Source organism: Lissotriton vulgaris, chromosome 3_1 (genome assembly GCF_964263255.1).
Source record: "Lissotriton vulgaris chromosome 3_1, aLisVul1.2, whole genome shotgun sequence".
In the NCBI taxonomy this organism is placed as follows: Eukaryota; Metazoa; Chordata; class Amphibia; order Caudata; family Salamandridae; genus Lissotriton; species Lissotriton vulgaris.
Window position 1 is genome coordinate 42,594,576 of NC_141689.1, and position 17,339 is coordinate 42,611,914.

A 17,339-nucleotide genomic window follows, 5' to 3' on the forward strand; every position below is an offset into this window, starting at 1 on the left:
AGGCGGTAGGGTATAGTTGGTCTCAGTCAAAGAGCCAGGTCTTGAGTACTCTACTGAATTTCCCCAGGGAGGGCGGGAAGGAATGGGTCTTCCTACCCCCCTGTATTGTGGGTTTAACTCCCAGGGTTCATGGATTTAGCATTTAAGGACTGGCAGATCTTGCTGCACAGACTGGGAGATTCTTATCAACCAGGTTTTTGTTCTTCTTATCACTCAGAAACGCAGGCTGACGGAGCTCACCTTCTAATATTGCACATTTTTATCTCCCTGCATTGCTCGTTTTACTTCTGAAGAGTACGGTTATAACTCCTAGGTTCATGGATTTTACCTCCGCAGCTTGATATGTCTTATCTCACATGGCCAGTCTCAACTGGGGATTATTTCTTCCCCTGACTGGTGATTTAACTCCAAGGGTTTGTGGATCTTTCCTGCTGGGGTTTACTAGTTCTTAACCTCCCACTGCTGCAGGTTCTTACCTACTCAGATTTCAGGTTCTTACCTCCCAGGATTTGGCTCCATATCACTCAGGATTGAGGATTTTACCTCTGAGGTTCATGAAGTTGCCTGTTATCACTGAGAGATGTCACTTCTGAGGACTGTGGGGATCTTGCGCCAAACATTAGCAGTGTATGGTTGAATCTCACCTGCCAAGATCTTACCTGTGGCCTTGTTCGTGTTAGCGGTCTGTTTCTGTCTGCGTAAACTTTCAAGGTTTGCATACTCAGACCCTGAAAATGAGACAAACAAGAAATTCTGATTCTTTTTTGTCACTTTGTTTCCTTAGGTCAGAAATGTTTACACTCCTGATGTTTGTTGGTTATAAGAGTTTACAGCCTGGTTAAATTACTTAACAGAAATTGGACACCAGAATAAGTGACATTAAAAGGTAAGAAAGGACTCATAGCCTCGCCAGGTCAAATGAAGACTCACAAAGATAGCATCTCCTGCCAAGAATCACACAAATGTCAGAGGCAAAGCTGTCTCTTTGGCCTCAGTCAAGGATGATCCGGGCCTTTTGATAAAATAGCAATGGGTTAATGGGTTTGGAGGTGATTAAGGATTGGTTGAGCAGACCTTCCCTTAAACCAACCACAGTATCATCTCTTTGTCATTTGTGCCTGAACAGACCAACCTGGGACAAGGGTCCTACCAGACCGTAAGTTCCCAGTCTGGATCCTGGATGAGTTGTTGGTACCATTTCAGTCCGGTAGTAACCACATGCTATGAATGATGACTTCTCATTCCAACTTCTGGTCCGCGCACTTTGGGCTCATAAAACTCTGGTTTTGGACATACCCACTTTGCAGGCCCTGTCTTGTCCCAACCTCTCACCTGCTCACCCTTTTACTGTCTCATCTCAACCTCTGACCTTGCACTCTGGAACAATTTTATACCAACCTCTGACCTGCTCACGTTGTTCTTGGCCCAATTTGATCCCAGACTCTGACCTGCGCACTCTCGCTACATCTACTCTGAAATTGCACCATTTCATCACAACATTAGGGGCCAGATGTAGGTGGCCATTTACCAGCCGGTAACGGCCGATTTCGGCCGTTACCGACCGGTAAATGGGTTTTTGGGATGTAGGGGGCCAATTTTACCGAATCGGTAAATTTACCGAATCTGTAACATACCGAATCGGTATTTTTACCGATTCGGTAACTTCTAGATGTAGGTGGGGCTCTTCTGAGTCCCAAAGGCCTTTCAGATTCGGTATTTTACCACCCAATCCAATTGGGTGGTAAAATACCGAATCCAGGTGTGCATGCACATGTGTGCAAGCACACCTATGCCATGTGACAGACAGACATGCCCTTAGGGCATGTCTGTGTGCAACATGGCACACATGCCTGTATTTGGGGTGCTAGAGGGTGTCAAAGTGACACCCCCTGCACCCTTGCTGGAATGGGTATTTACAGAATTGGTAAATACCGATTCGGTAATGCCCATTGATTCCTATGGGCTTCAATGCCCATAGGAATCAATGGGCATTACCGAATCGGTATTTACAGAATCAGTAAATTCCGAATCTTAACGATTCGGTATTTACCGATTCTGTTATACCTACATCCCCCCTCTATTTTACCACTTCTTAAATACTGAATCGGTTAAATTTGGTATTTAAGAAGTGGTAAAATAAAATTACCTACATCTAGCCCCTAGTCTGCAAGCTCCCTCCCCATTATATCCCAGCTTCTGACATGAACTCTCTGGTCACCTCATCCCATCTCTGACTTGTGCCCTATGGCATCATGTCATCCCCACCTTCGAGCTCCACACTCTGGCCACATTTGACCCTAGCTTCTGACCTATGCACTCTGACCACATCTCCTTCTGACCTCTGACTTGCTCACTCTAGCTGCATCTCATCCCAACCTCTGATCTGTGCGCTGTGGCCCCATCTCATCCCAGTTCTGCCCCTACTCACTCTGGCCTCATCTCATCCCCAGACTCAGATTTGTGTGCTCTGACTCCATTTGATCGTAGCTTCTGACCTGTGCACTCTCACCCTCTCTGGTGCCAACCTCTGACCTGCTCATTCCATACCTGTATCATTCCAACCTCTGTCCTGCTCAGTCTGTCTTCATCTGATCCCGGCTTCTGACCTGCGCACACACCACATCTTGTCGCAACCTCTCATCTACTCACACTGTCCCGGTCTCACCTAATATCTGACCAGAACATTCTTGCCCCTATCTCATCCCAACTTCGATCCTGCACACTCTAGCTCCATCTGCTTCTAACCTCTGACTTGCACACTCTCGCCCCATCTACTCACAACATTTTACCCGCTCATTCTGGTCCCATCTCATCCCAACCTCTGATCTGCTCACTCTAGCTCCATCGCAGCCCAACCTCTGACCTTCTCATGCTAGCTCCATCTCATTCTAACCTCTGACCTGTTCACTCTAGCTCCATCGCACCCCAACCTCTGACCTGCCCACTCTTGCGCCATCACACCCCAACCTCTGACCTGCTCACTCTAGCTCATCACACCCCAACCTCTGACCTGCCCACTCTTGCGCCATCACACCCCAACCTCTGACCTGCTCACTCTAGCTCATCACACCCCAACCTCTGACCTGCTCACTCTAACTCGATCTCATTCTAACCTTTGACCCACTCACTCTAGCGCCATCGCACCTCAACCTCTGACCAGCTCACTTTAGCTCCACCTCATTCCAACTTCTGACCTGCTCACTCAAGCTCCATCATACCCCAACTTCTGACCTGCTCACTCTAGCTCCATCTCATTCCAACCTCTGAACCTCTGACCTGCTCACTCTAGCTTCATCACACCCCAACTTCTGACCTGCTCACTCTAGCTCCATCATGCCCCAACCTCTGACCGGCTCCCTCTAGCTCCATTGCACCCCAACCTCTGACCTTCTCACTCTAGCTCCACCTTATTCCAACCTCTGACCTGTTCACTCTAGTGCCATCACTCCCCAACCTCTGACCTTCTCACTCTAGCTCCATCTCATTCCAACCTCTGACCTGCTCACTCTAGCTTCATCACACCCCAACCTCTGACCTGCTCACTCTAGCTCCACCTTATTCCAACCTCTGACCTGCTCACTCTAGCTCCACCTTATTCCAACCTCTGACCTGTTCACTCTAGCTCCATCTCATTCCAACCTCTGAACCTCTGACCTGCTCACTCTAGCTTCATCACACCCCAACTTCTGACCTGCTCACTCTAGCTCCACCTTATTCCAACCTCTGACCTGTTCACTCTAGCTCCCTACAGCTCATTCCAACCTCTGACCTGCTCACTCTAGTGCCATCACTCCCCAACCTCTGACCTTCTCACTCTAGCTCCATCGCACCCCAACCTCTGACCGTCTAACTCTAGCTCCACCTTATTCCAATCTCTGACCTGTTCACTCTAGCTCCATCTCATTCCAACCTCTGACCTGCTCACTCTAGTGCCATCACTCCCCAACCTCTGACCTGCTCACTCTAGCTCCATCGCACCCCAACCTCTGACCTGCTCACTCTAGCTCCATCTCATTCCAACCTCTGACCTGCTCACTCTAGTGCCATCACTCCCCAACCTCTGACCTGCTCACTCTAGCTCCATCGCACCCCAACCTCTGACCTGCTCACTCTAGCTCCATCTCATTCCAACCTCTGACCTGCTCACTCTAGTGCCATCACTCCCCAACCTCTGACCTGCTCACTCTAGCTCCATCGCACCCCAACCTCTGACCTTCTCACTCTAGCTCCACCTTATTCCAACCTCTGACCTGTTCACTCTAGCTCCATCTCATTTCAACCTCTGACCTGCTCACTCTTGCGCCATCGCACCCCAGCCTCTGACCTGCTCCCTCTACCTCCATCGCACCCCAGCCTCTGACCTGCTCACTCTAGCTCCATCGCAGCCCAACCTCTGACCTTCTCATGCTAGCTCCATCTCATTCCAACCTCTGACCTGCTCACTCTAGCTCCATCGCACCCCAACCTCTGACCTGCTCACTCTAGCTCCATCTCATTCCAACCTCTGACCTGCTCACTCTAGCTCTATCTCATTCCAACCTCTGACCTGCCCACTCTTGCTCCATCTCAACCCAACTTCTGACCCGCTCACTGTAGCGCCATCTCATTCCAATGTCTGACCTGTTCACTGCAACTCAGTCTCATCCCTAACTCTGACCTGCTAACTCTAGCTCCATCTCATTCCAATCTCTGACCTGTTAACTGTAACTCAGTCTCATCCCTAACTCTGACCTGCTCACTCTAGCTCCATCTCATTCCAATCTCTGACCTGTTCACTGTAACTCAGTCTCATCCCTACCTCTAACCCACTCACTCCAGCTGCATCTAAACTCAACCTCTTACCTGCTTACTCTAGCGCCATTGCACCCCAACCTCTGACCTGTTCACTTTAGCTCCATCTCAACCCAACCTCTGACCTGCCCACTCTCACGACATCTTCTCTTCACCTTTTAGTGCTCACTTTAACCCCATCTGATCCCAACTTCTGACCTGCGCCCTTTGGCCTAATCTGATCCCAACCTCTGACATCCGCACTCTTACTCCATCTATTCCAAACCTTTTATTTGCTCACTGTAGTCTCATTGCAGCCCAACCTCTAAACACTCCGCATGTGATATGATCCCTACGTTTGACCTGGGCCATCTAGCCTAATCTGATCCCAGACTCTGACTTGCACTCTCTGGCCCCATCTCTCCCACCCTCTGACCTGTACTCTCTGGCCCCATCTATCCTAATCTCTGATCTGCGCCCTCTGGCCTCATCTGAGTCCAACGTCTGACTTGTGCCCTCTGGCTGCATATAATACCAACTTCTAGCCTGCGCACTCTATCCCTATCTCATTTCAACCCCTGAACTGAGGACTCTGGCTGCGTACAATCTTAAACTCTGAACCGCGCCCTCTGGCTGTATATGTTCCAACCTCTGGCCTGCACACTCCATCCCTATCTCATACCAACCTCAGACCTGTGCACTCTGGCAGCATATGACCCAAACCTCTGACCTGTGCACTCTGGCAGCGTATGACCCAAACCTCTGACCTGTGTACCCTGGCAGCGTATGACCCAACCCTCTGACCTGTGCCATCTAGCTGCATACGATCCCAACCTCGGACCTGCTCACTCCCCCATCTGATCTGACCTTCTGATCTGTTCACTCTGGCCCGTCTCATCCTAACTGCTGTAGCACTGGTCCCTCGCCTGGATTCAGGAAATCTTGGGCTGGCAGGCCTTCTAGCTCCTCATTTTTATACCCCGAGGCTGTGCTGCCTGCTGCAGCCCACTTGATTCTACAGTCAGAAGGTCCAATCATATCACCCTCCAACCTTCGCCCTCTGCATCTACCTCTTCTTGATGCGAGGCGGGTGGTAAAGGTTGGCCCCGTTGCTTATAAATCCAAATGTTCTGATTTAGCCTGAAACGTTAGCCATTTCTGGCATCCAGTTGTCGATAAATGGTGTCACTCAATCAATCAGTCATTTATAGCGTGCAGCAAATCACCTTTGAGGGTCTTGAAGCACTGGAGAATAATTTTGCTGCATGATGGTGTGATCATCGAACAACCAGGTCTTGAGTTGCATCCTGGAAGAACGTGATAATCCCCCAGCGAGACCCAACCATGGCTCAGGGGCGCAGTACCTGGTCAGGGAGTCAGGTGGGGAATGATAGGCAGCAGGGGAGCGGTGACCTGGACCGCGGGGCCAAGAACTGCTCCCAGGCGTGAGATGCTCATCTCCCTAATCCTCATCAGTGCACAATCAATCGTTGACTGGAGCTGCCTTCCTGTCGCTCTAGTCTTCACTCTCCTTCACAAGGGGCTAAACTGCTCATGCGCAGTACAGACAGAGTACCTGTAAAGTTCAGCGTGGAGAACTGGTCTTTAATTATGCAGGTCAACCAACTGCGGCTGGTCTTCCATGGTGGTGCACCTAAGAACTCCTGAAGTCCTGCAGTGGTTGGCTCATTCTTACCTGGCTTAGGTGCACTTTCTTGGCCTTCTCCCAGAGTGAGTGTGGTGACATCACAGGGGCTTCTGCAGACAGGAAGCCTGAGGTCAAGAAACAGAAGAGTCAGTAAGGAGGAGATATTCTACCCTCTTGATCTCTTCAATGAGGCACGAGATGAGAGAGTGTTCACTCTGATGTATGTCTAGCTTAAGCAAATATTAAGATATCTTCCCACCGAAGCATAAAAACAAAACTTAATGAGTGAATAACTCTGGTCCTCATACATGACATCGAAACACTCAAAGGAGCTTCACGAGAAACACGCCCTGTTCCATCTATGGCTCTCCATCGAGTAGCGTGCGACCCCTCTGCGCCTGCGCTCTGGTGCCTCCACATGTATGAGGCAAAGGATGGAAAATATACCTCATAGAGCATTTTCAATAGAAAGTTATGCCAATGAAGATCAAAGCAATTAATCAGTTCATCTACCACATACTCAGTCATCGGATGTATTTTTAAAGAACATGTTCATATTAATTTTGCATATTCTTATTTATGCGTGAAAATCATGCATTGCCCGCTTCCCCCACCCAAAGCCGCAGTCTCACAAAATAAGAATTGCTGGGTGCGTATGTAAATCTTTCCTCTGGTAAACCAGCCCGCTCAGGCCAATCCCCGTGCTGCTTTCATGCAGCATGAGAGTAGCGCGGGGATTGGATGCGGAGTCTCTGATGGTACTGGTCTCAGGCCTGTACTTCCGGTCAGGTGGCAGCAGAAGTGGCCTCTGGAAAAGGGTCATAGTCTCTGCTGCTTCCAGACGTGGTCAGGGTCTGCCGCCCTCTGAGTATCATGGTTGGAGCAGCAGAAAACAGAGCCACTCTCCTGCTGCCACTCATCCAGACATTCAGATCTCAGGCACTTGTGTAGGCAACCTGAGGTGGTGGGGCTGAGACCTCACCTGCTCTCACCTGCTGCCACTCATCCAGACATTCAGATCTCAGGGACTTGTGTAGGCAACCTGAGATGGTGGGGCTGAGACCTCACCTGCTGCCACTCACACAGACATTCAGATCTCAGGCACTTGTGTAGGCAACCTGAGGTGGTGGGCTGAGACCTCACCTGCTCTCACCTGCTGCCACTCATCCAGACATTCAGGTCTCAGACACTTGTGTAGGCAACCTGAGGTGGTGGGGCTGAGACCTCACCTGCTCTCACCTGCTGCCACTCATCCAGACATTCAGATCTCAGGCACTTGTGTAGGCAACCTGAGGTGGTGGGGCTGAGACCTCACCTGCTCTCACCTGCTGCCACTCATCCAGACATTCAGATCTCAGGCACTTGTGTAGCCAACCTGAGGTGGTGGGGCTGAGACCTCACCTGCTCTCACCTGCTGCCACTCATCCAGACATTCAGATCTCAGGCACTTGTGTAGCCAACCTGAGGTGGTGGGGCTGAGACCACACCTGCTCTCACCTGCTGCCACTCATCCAGACATTCAGGTCTCAGGCACTTGTGTAGGCAACCTGAGGTGGTGGGGCTGAGGCCTCACCTGCTCTCACCTGCTGCCACTCATCCAGTCATTCAGATCTCAGGCACTTGTGTAGGCAACCTGAGGTGGTGGGGCTGAGGCCTCACCTGCTCTCACCTGCTGCCACTCATCCAGTCATTCAGATCTCAGGCACTTGTGTAGGCAACCTGAGGTGGTGGGGCTGAGACCTCACCTGCTCACACCTGCTGCCACTCATCCAGTCATTCAGATCTCAGGCACTTGTGTAGCCAACCTGAGGTGGTGGGGCTGAGACCACACCTGCTCTCACCTGCTGCCACTCATCCAGACATTCAGGTCTCAGGCACGTGTGTAGGCAACCTGAGGTGGTGGGGCTGAGGCCTCACCTGCTCTCACCTGCTGCCACTCATCCAGTCATTCAGATCTCAGGCACTTGTGTAGGCAACCTGAGGTGGTGGGGCTGAGGCCTCACCTGCTCTCACCTGCTGCCACTCATCCAGTCATTCAGATCTCAGGCACTTGTGTAGCCAACCTGAGGTGGTGGGGCTGAGACCACACCTGCTCTCACCTGCTGCCACTCATCCAGTCATTCAGATCTCAGGCACTTGTGTAGCCAACCTGAGGTGGTGGGGCTGAGGCCTCACCTGCTCTCACCTGCTGCCACTCATCCAGACATTCAGATCTCAGGCACTTGTGTAGGCAACCTGAGGTGGCGGGGCTGAGACCTCACCTGCTCTCACCTGCTGCCACTCATCCAGACATTCAGATCTCAGGCACTTGTGTAGCCAACCTGAGGTGGTGGGGCTGAGACCTCACCTGCTCTCACCTGCTGCCACTCATCCAGACATTCAGATCTCAGGCACTTGTGTAGCCAACCTGTGGTGGTGGGGCTGAGACATCACCTGCTGCCACTCATCCAGACATTCAGGTCTCAGGCACTTGTGTAGCCAACCTGAGGTGGTGGGGCTGAGACCTCACCTGCTCTCACCTGCTGCCACTCATCCAGACATTCAGATCTCAGGCACTTGTGTAGCCAACCTGAGGTGGTGGGGCTGAGACCTCACCTGCTCTCACCTGCTGCCACTCATCCAGACATTCAGATCTCAGGCACTTGTGTAGGCAACCTGAGGTGGTGGGGCTGAGACCTCACCTGCTCTCACTGCTCCATGGACAGGACCAGAGGGAAAGGCCAAAGAGGGACAGTGGAGAAAACGCAGAAGAGAAGATGCTATCTTCTGCCAGGTTATGTGGGATATGGCCACCTTACCAGTGGTGCACACTCGAACTCACGTACGACGCACACTCAAACTCACGTACGCCGCACACTCAAACTCAGGAGCAGGTACACAACATCCATTGGGCTAACAGCTTGTTACCATCACTGCAGCTGTCTATGTGCTTAACCAGACAGTTGCAGAGCTAAAGCTTGGTTGGTGCACTGGAGAGTAGTGAGGTGTAATTTTAGTGGCACATAGTCCCTGCATACGACTGCAGACACAAAGTATAAGTTAGCTGCTATGAAATGAATGAATGAACAAATGAATTAATGAATAAATGAAATTGGACTTGTAATTGCATGGTACTGGTGGGTTGTTACCAGCCAAAAGCAAGACCCCAAGACCCGGGACAAATAATTGAACCACCGACAAGCACTGACCAGCAGGAGCCAATAGCAAGTCCCCAAAGCCAAGGACAAATGATAGGAAACACAGGCAAACACAAGAGAGTAGGAGCCAATAGCAAGTCCCAAAGCCCAGGACAAATGATAGGTACCACAGGCAAACACAAGACAGTAGGAGCCAATAGCAAGTCCCAAAACCCAGGACAAATGATAGGCACCACAAGCAAACACAAGACAGTAGGAGCCAATAGCAAGTTCCAAAACCCAGGACAAATGATAGACACCACAGGCAAACTCAAGACAGTAGGAGCCAATAGCAAGTCCCAAAGCCCAGGACAGATTAAAGACACCACAGGCAAACACAAGAGAGTAGGAGCCAATAGTAAGTCCCAAAACCCAGGACAAATGATAGGCACCACAGGCAAACACAAGACAGTAGGAGCCAATAGCAAGTCCCCAAAACCCATGACAAATGATAAGCACCACAGGCAAACACAAGACAGTAGGAGCCAATAGCAAGCCCCCAAAGCCCAGGACAAATTAAAGGCACCACAGGCAAACACAAGACACTAGGAGCAAATAGCAAGTCCCCCAAACCCAGGACAAATGATATGCACCACAGGCAAATACAAGACAGTAGGAGCCAATAGCAAGTCCCAAAGCCCAGGACAAATTAAAGGCATCACAGGCAAACACAAGACAGTAGGAGCCAATAGCAAGTCCCAAAGCCCAGGACAAATTAAAGGCACCACAGGCAAACACAAGACAGTAGGAGCCAATAGCAAGTCCCCAAAGCCCAGGACAAATTAAAGGCACCACAGGCAAACACAAGACACTAGGAGCTAATAGCAAGTCCCCAAAACCCAGGACAAATAATAGGCACCACAGGCAAACACAAGACACTAGGAGCAAATAGCAAGTCCCCCAAACCCAGGACAAATGATGGGCACCACAGGCAAACACAAGACACTAGGAGCCAATAGCAAGTCCCAAAGCCCAGGACAAAGTAAAGGCACCACAGGCAAACATAAGACAGTAGGAGCCAATAGCAAGTCCCCAAAGCCCAGGACAAATTAAAGGCACCACGGGCAAACACATGACACTAGGAGCCATTAGCAAGTCCCAAAGCCCAGGACAAAGTAAAGGCACCACAGGCAAACACAAGACAGTAGGAGCCAATAGCAAGTCCCCCAAACCCAGGACAAATGATAGACACCACAGGCAAACACATGACACTAGGAGCCATTAGCAAGTCCCAAAGCCCAGGATAAATAATAGGCACCACAGGCAAACACAAGACAGTAGGAGCCAATAGCAAGTCCCCAAAGCCCAGGACAAATTAAAGGCACCACAGGCAAACACAAGACAGTAGGAGCCAATAGCAAGTCCCAAAAACCCAGGACAAATGATAGGCACCACAGGCAAACACAAGACCCTAGGAGCCAATAGCAAGTCCCAAAGCCCAGGACAAATTGAAGGCACCACAGGCAAACACAAGACAGTAGGAGCCAATAGCAAGTCCCCAAAACCCAGGACAAATGATAGGCACCACAGGCAAACACAAGACAGTAGGAGCCAATAGCAAGTCCCCAAAACCCAGGACAAATGATAGGCACCACAGGCAAACACAAGACACTAGGAGCCAATAGCAAGTCCGAAAGCCCAGGACCAATGATAGGCACCACAGGCAAACACAAGACAGTAGGAGCCAATAGCAAGTCCCAAAAACCCAGGACAAATTAAAGGCACCACAGGCAAACACAAGACAGTAGGAGCCAATAGCAAGTCCCAAAAACCCAGGACAAATGATAGGCACCACAGGCAAACACAAGACCCTAGGAGCCAATAGCAAGTCCCAAAGCCCAGGACAAATTAAAGGCACCACAGGCAAACACAAGACAGTAGGAGCCAATAGCAAGTCCCCAAAACCCAGGACAAATGATAGGCACCACAGGCAAACACAAGACAGTAGGAGCCAATAGCAAGTCCCCAAAACCCAGGCAAATGATAGGCACCACAGGCAAGCACAAGACAGTAGGAGCCAATAGCAAGTGCCCAAAGCCCAGTACAAATTAAAGGCACCACAGGCAAACACAAGACACTAGGAGCCAATAGCAAGTCCCAAAGCCCAGGACCAATGATAGGCACCACAGGCAAACACAAGACAGTAGGAGCCAATAGCAAGTCCCAAAAACCCAGGACAAATTAAAGGCACCACAGGCAAACACAAGACAGTAGGAGCCAATAGCAAGTCCCAAAAACCCAGGACAAATGATAGGCACCACAGGCAAACACAAGACACTAGGAGCCAATAGCAAGTCCCAAAGCCCAGGACAAATTAAAGGCACCACAGGTAAACACAAGACAGTAGGAGCCAATAGCAAGTCCCCAAAGCCCAGGACAAATTAAAGGCACCACAGGCAAACACAAGACAGTAGGAGCCAATAGCAAGTCCCAAAAACCCAGGACAAATTAAAGGCACCACAGGCAAACACAAGACAGTAGGCGCCAATAGCAAGTCCCAAAAACCCAGGACAAATGATAGGCACCACAGGCAAACACAAGACACTAGGAGCCAATAGCAAGTCCCAAAGCCCAGGACAAATTAAAGGCACCACAGGCAAACACAAGACAGTAGGAGCCAATAGCAAGTCCCAAAAACCCAGGACAAATTAAAGGCACCACAGGCAAACACAAGACAGTAGGAGCCAATAGCAAGTCCCAAAAACCCAGGACAAATGATAGGCACCACAGGCAAACACAAGACACTAGGAGCCAATAGCAAGTCCCAAAGCCCAGGACAAATTAAAGGCACCACAGGCAAACACAAGACAGTAGGAGCCAATAGCAAGTCCCCAAAGCCCAGGACAAATTAAAGGCACCACAGGCAAACACAAGACAGTAGGGGCGAATAGCAAGTCCCCAAGACCCAGGACAAATGATAGGCACCACAGGCAAACACAAGACAGTAGGAGCCAATAGCAAGTCCCAAAGCTCAGGACAAATTAAAGGCACCACAGGCAAACACAAGACAGTAGGAGCCAATAGCAAGTCCCAAAAACCCAGGACAAATGATAGGCACCACAGGCAAACACAAGACAGTAGGAGCCAATAGCAAGTCCCAAAGCCCAGGACAAAGTAAAGGCACCACAGGCAAACATAAGACAGTAGGAGCCAATAGCAAGTCCCCAAAGCCCAGGACAAATTAAAGGCACCACGGGCAAACACATGACACTAGGAGCCATTAGCAAGTCCCAAAGCCCAGGACAAAGTAAAGGCACCACAGGCAAACACAAGACAGTAGGAGCCAATAGCAAGTCCCCCAAACCCAGGACAAATGATAGACACCACAGGCAAACACATGACACTAGGAGCCATTAGCAAGTCCCCAAAACCCAGGACAAATATTAGGCACCACGGGCAAACACAAGACACTAGGAGCAAATAGCAAGTCCCCCAAACCCAGGACAAATGATAGGCACCACAGGCAAACACAAGACACTAGGAGCCAATAGCAAGTCCCAAAGCCCAGGACAAAGTAAAGGCACCACAGGCAAACACAAGACAGTAGGAGCCATTAGCAAGTCCCAAAGCCCAGGACAAAGTAAAGGCACCACAGGCAAACACAAGACAGTAGGAGCCAATAGCAAGCCCCCAAAGCCCAGGACAAATTAAAGGCACCACAGGCAAACACAAGACACTAGGAGCCAATAGCAAGTCCCAAAGCCCAGGACCAATGATAGGCACCACAGGCAAACACAAGACAGTAGGAGCCAATAGCAAGTTCCAAAACCCCAGGACAAATGATAGGCACCACAGGCAAACACAAGACACTAGGAGCCAATAGCATGTCCCAAAGCCCAGGACAAATTAAAGGCACCACAGGCAAACACAAGACAGTAGGAGCCAATAGCAAGTCCCAAAACCCCAGGACAAATGATAGGCACCACAGGCAAACACAAGACACTAGGAGCCAATAGCATGTCCCAAAGCCCAGGACAAATTAAAGGCACCACAGGCAAACACAAGACAGTAGGAGCCAATAGCAAGTCCCAAAAACCCAGGACAAATGATAGGCACCACAGGCAAACACAAGGCACTAGGAGCCAATAGCAAGTCCCAAAGCCCAGGACAAATTAAAGGCACCACAGGCAAACACAAGACAGTAGGAGCCAATAGCAAGTCCCCAAAGCCCAGGACAAATTAAAGGCACCACAGGCAAACACAAGACACTAGGAGCCAATAGCAAGTCCCAAAGCCCAGGACAAATTAAAGGCACCACAGGCAAACACAAGACAGTAGGAGCCAATAGCAAGTCCCCAAAGCCCAGGACAAATTAAAGGCACCACAGGCAAACACAAGACAGTAGGAGCCAATATCAAGTCCCAAAAACCCAGGACAAATTAAAGGTACCACAGGCAAACACAAGACAGTAGGAGCCAATAGCAAGTCCCAAAAACCCAGGACAAATGATAGGCACCACAGGCAAACACAAGACAGTAGGAGCCAATAGCAAGTCCCAAAAACCCAGGACAAATTAAAGGTACCACAGGCAAACACAAGACAGTAGGAGCCAATAGCAAGCCCCCATAGCCCAGGACAAATTAAAGGCATCACAGGCAAACACAAGGCAGTAGGAGCCAATAGCAAGTCCCAAAGCCCAGGACAAATTAAAGGCACCACAGGCAAACACAAGACAGTAGGAGCCAATAGCAAGTCCCCAAAACCCAGGACAAATAATAGGCACCACAGGCAAACACAAGACAGTAGGAGCCAATAGCAAGTCCCCAAAACCCAGGACAAATGATAGGCATCACAGGCAAACACAAGACAGTAGGAGCCAATAGCAAGTCCCAAAAACCCAGGACAAATGATAGGCATCACAGGCAAATCATGAGTTAACATAGCATAAACCATTTCAGGACTCAGAGCAAATGGCATATAACAGGAAGCAGAGTCATTTTGAACCATTTGAACAAGGAAATCAAGAATGGGCCTGTGGTTGCCCCCCACAGAGGTATATAACATCGTAAGTTAATATTAGCAATAATCAGGGCTGGGAACATTAATAAAAAACAGATCACTCAGCAGGACCGGCGATATAGGAGAACTGGGTCGCTGCTTTCTCTTGCTAGACAAAGCCCTGGACCGGACCAAATGGCCGCAAGAACAAGTATTAACAATCACATAGTTAGTACAATACCAGTACGTAGATCATCAGCAGGTCAAGAAACAGAGGAGTCTTGGATTTCCGTTTTCCTCTTATTAGTGGAACTGCCGGACTGGTCCATGCTTTGTGGTGGAGAGTCTTCTAGGTATCGAGCGAGCTCATGAGGAGACGAGTAGATGCGAGGTCTGCCATTTTCGATAATTTTGAATTTGGAGAGGACGGAAAATGAGAATTGGATACCTTTTGCCTTCAGTTTGTCTCAGCAGAAGGAACCCTTTCCTTGTTTCCACTGTTTCCTTGGAGTAGTCTTGGGTAAATATTATGTGTTGACCTTCCCATTTGCCCTGATGATTCTTCCTGGCGAATTGCAAAATGGCTTCAACATGCTGAAATCTTAGAGGCTTGCAGATCAGGGGACGGGGTCCCTTACTCCCCTGGGTGTTGAATGTCGGGATTCTTTGAGCTCTGTCGAGTTCTAGGCCATGTTGGAAGTTGATTCCCGTGATCATTGGTATCCATGCTTCGAGGAAAGCAACAAATGAGCCCGCACCCTTTCTCAGAATTTTCTGGCACACCAAAGATGCGTATGTTCCCCCTCCTGTTGCGGTCTTCCAATTCAGCGTTTTGTTTTATAAGAACACTTGCAGTGGTTTGGAGATGTTTTATGATCTTGGAGGTTTGGGAGGTTCTGTCTTCCACATCACTTATATGTTGGTCCGCTTCCTTGATGCTCTTATTCATCGTGCTCATATCCGCCCGGATTGCCGTGAGTTCTAGCTGCATAGTGTCTGTATTACTTTTAGTTGATTTAGCACGATCATGGACTTCTGCAAGCCTTTTCAAGATTATGTCCATAGTGCTCGATATGTCTGATCTGGCTTTGATTGGAGATTCTGAAGGTGAGGGTTCCGGATGCACCTTCTTATTGTTGGTTCTGCTTTCTCTCTCAGCCATGTTGAGGCAATGTACAGGCACGTGCCGGAATGCTTAGTCTTGCTTAACCTTGCTTGGAATGGTCAGAGGTAGGGTGAAGTAGTTAGGGTGAAGTAGTTAGAGTGGAGCAGTTCCAGAAGATCCAGTAGACCTAGTAGATCCAGTAGATCGTGAAGTGATTGGCACCCTGACCTGGTGGTAGATCCAGTGGTTCTAGTAGAACCGGTAGGTCCTGTAGTTCTAGAGTTCTAGTGGTCTAGTGTATCCAAGGTCGCAGTAACAGTGGACCGCAGGAAGGTTAGCACCCTATCCTGGTGGTTGAACTGGAGCTGCTTGGGCTAGCTTGGTATATTCCACTAAAGGACCCGCAGGATCACAGATTGTAATTGTGAATGCCGCGATTTGCCACACTCTGCAGTGGTTTGAAAGCTGGTGAATTTGGCTTAGAATGTCACTTTTTAGGAGCCGTTAGAAAGCTGGCAATGTGGATCAGAAGCGTAGGTATACCCCCTCTGTGGCTGTCAGTGGTCGTAGCTCCAGTTTTTAGAGCTGTGGTCGAGAGAAGAGCAGTGGTCGGGTTAAGAAGCGCTGTTTGTCAGGCTGCTACGGGGGAGGAATCGTTTGGGTTATACATCATGCTGAGCAAGGCAAGGTTTGCCGATCGTCGCCATTTTAGCCGCTCCGGGCGTAAAAGTGAACACAGCTTGCATCGGGTCTTTTAAAGCCTTTGTCAACATTTATTCCGGGGCCGAGAGTGGAAGCACCTTTTTGCCGGCAGATAAGGGGATGCAGTGTTGGAGGCACTCGATCGGCTGGGGGGACTCGCAGAGCGTTTAGCGTCAGCTTCTTGCCGCCATTTTGAGCTCGGTGGAAGCGAAAATAAGCGCCGCTGCTCCTGGTTGGATAAGCTGGCTATAGAGCCCTGAAAACTCCACTACTATGATGTACCCCAGGATGCAGGTTGTAGTTGAAGCTGCTGGCCGAACATTGGAAGTCAGCTGCAGTAAGTTCCACTATTGCCGAAAGGCGTCCACCATGTTAGGGTCAGGCAGTATAGAGTTGAGGCGCAGGGTACATGTCTCTTGTGTGCTTTGTCGAGGGCACCCACCTGCTTTGATTCGGAGATGGAGTAAGGAAGCACTGTTCCCCGCAGTGGCGTTGTCACAACAGTACCTGGATAAGCGCTGGACTGGGTCAGCCTGGGGTAGCCCTGTTCAGCGTTGCGCCGCCATTTTAAGGATTCATCCTCTGAGACCTCGGGCCGCTGGGTAACTCCTCGAAACCAGCTTCTTTGGGGCGCTTAGGCCGGAATCCGAGGCAACATCCTGAGCTATTAGTCGAGGTGAGGCAGAGCCCGGTTTTCTGACTGCTGGTGTCGAGTATAACCTCCTGAAAAACGCCTTAGTTGCTCCTCTGGGCGCCGAGCGACGCGATCAGGCAGCCATTGCCGCTGCCGTCCAAGCCACTCCCCACTACAGCAACAAAGTTAAAATGAAATAGAATGCAGAAGAATAAAGAGAACAAGCAGTGTGCGCCGCGCTGCTGGTGCCCAAACCAATACTCCATCACTCCACAAAGTAATACAACAGATCGCATACAGCGCAAGCGCTGTGTAGGCTCGACCTAAAAACCATTGCCATTTACAACCCCAATAGCTCTAACTTTC

At 49.9% G+C, this 17,339-nt stretch overlaps 1 long non-coding RNA gene across 1 annotated transcript in view; it reads right to left on the reverse strand.

Annotated features, from left to right (window-relative positions):
• The window catches only part of LOC147725897 (uncharacterized), a 33,732-nt gene extending 27,193 nt beyond the window's left edge, over positions 1-6,539 (reverse strand). The window contains exons 1-2 of the long non-coding RNA XR_015309401.1: positions 6,467-6,539; positions 660-728 (exon numbers count right to left, since the gene is read on the reverse strand). This is a non-coding gene — a long non-coding RNA (uncharacterized LOC147725897). The remainder of the gene's footprint in view (positions 1-659; positions 729-6,466) is intronic.
• Positions 6,540-17,339: the final 10,800 nt, after the last annotated feature.